Genomic DNA, 1,492 nt, shown 5'->3' with positions numbered 1-1,492 from the left:
TAAGAGAAAAAATAGGTACTATTTTCAGAGGGCAAAATTTAGTTTCTTTATTAAACTACAAATCCCACCACTCTCTCTCTCTCTCTCTCTCTCTCTCTCTCTCTCTCTCTCTCTCTCTCTCTCTCTCTCATCTTTTATTATTTTCTTTCTTTATTAATTTACTTCTCTCTTCACTATCTTGCTATATTTTATCTCTTTCTATTTTTACTAAAACAAATCTATATATTTCTATATTCTCTCCTCTCAATTGCTTTTCTAATTTCGTTTAACTTCTTTATCAATAAAAAATATTTTAAAAAAAAATTAGTTTCCTTATAATCTCCAACTCTCATACGGTTAAACCCCCTTTCTACCAAAAGAATTCTCACGATTCTCTCTCTCTCTCTTCTTTTTATCAACAAAAAATATTTAAAAAAAAAAAATTAGTTTCCCTATAATCTCGAACTCTCATACGGTTAAACCCCCTTTCTACCAAAAGAATTCTCACGATTCTCTCTCTCTCTCTCTCTCTCTCTCTCTTCTTTTGAAACTCTTTTCCTTGGACTATTTTATTTTTCTTATTTATTTAAATACCTTAAATTCTTCATTATCATTTTTTTTCATATTCCTTATTGTTTCTATTCTTTTTGGTACCCTCCACTTTCTCTAAATCTTTAATGCATCCATTTTTCCCAAAAATAAAAGATCTTGTAAATCTTTCATTATCACTTTTTTCATATACCTTATTGTTTCTATTCTTTTTTGGTACCCTCCACTTTCTCTAAATCTTTAATGCATCCATTTTTCCCAAAAATAAAAGATCTTGTAAATCTTGTATTATCACTTTTTTCATATACCTTATTGTTTCTATTCTTTTTTGGTACCCTCCACTTTCTCTAAATCTTTAATGCATCCATTTTTTCCAAAAATAAAAAATCTTGTAAATCTTTTAAAATTTAATTACTATAACTAAATATAATGATAATTCAAGAAACTAGAAGCTTAACTCTTGAAAAATTGAAATTTTTTTAGAGTCCGATCGCGAGGTCTGAATGGTAGGTATGAATCATAGTTCAAATTTTTCTTGATCTTTTCCATATATTTCGTGTTTTCAGATATTCGAATTAATATCCGACAAGGTAGAACCATCTCTCTCAAGTGACAAGACCGCACTCTCTAAACTATCGATATGATCAATTATAACAAGTCACACACTCATATTCTGGAAATACAAAAACAAAAGAATTCTGCGATCGAACTTCAAGAATGGCCTAAAAACCCAAGTCCTAAAGTTTGTGCATTATTGGACGGGGAATGTTGGTTTATAGGTGCAGTGGTTGGAGGCTTGCTGGCCCAGTTCAGATGATGAGTTTGCTTTTTTTGTGGAAGATGATTTGGAGGTTTCACTTTATTATAAGTTCCTTAAAACTTTAATTGCTCACTATTATTATAATTCTTCAAACTTCAGTCCGTCGATTTATGGTGCATCATTGCAAAGACCGAGGTTTGTTGC

The sequence above is a fragment of the Macadamia integrifolia genome, chromosome 7 (genome assembly GCF_013358625.1).
Source record: "Macadamia integrifolia cultivar HAES 741 chromosome 7, SCU_Mint_v3, whole genome shotgun sequence".
In the NCBI taxonomy this organism is placed as follows: domain Eukaryota; kingdom Viridiplantae; phylum Streptophyta; class Magnoliopsida; order Proteales; family Proteaceae; genus Macadamia; species Macadamia integrifolia.
The sequence above is the reverse complement of the archived record's forward strand: the minus strand, read 5'-3'. Positions refer to the sequence as shown.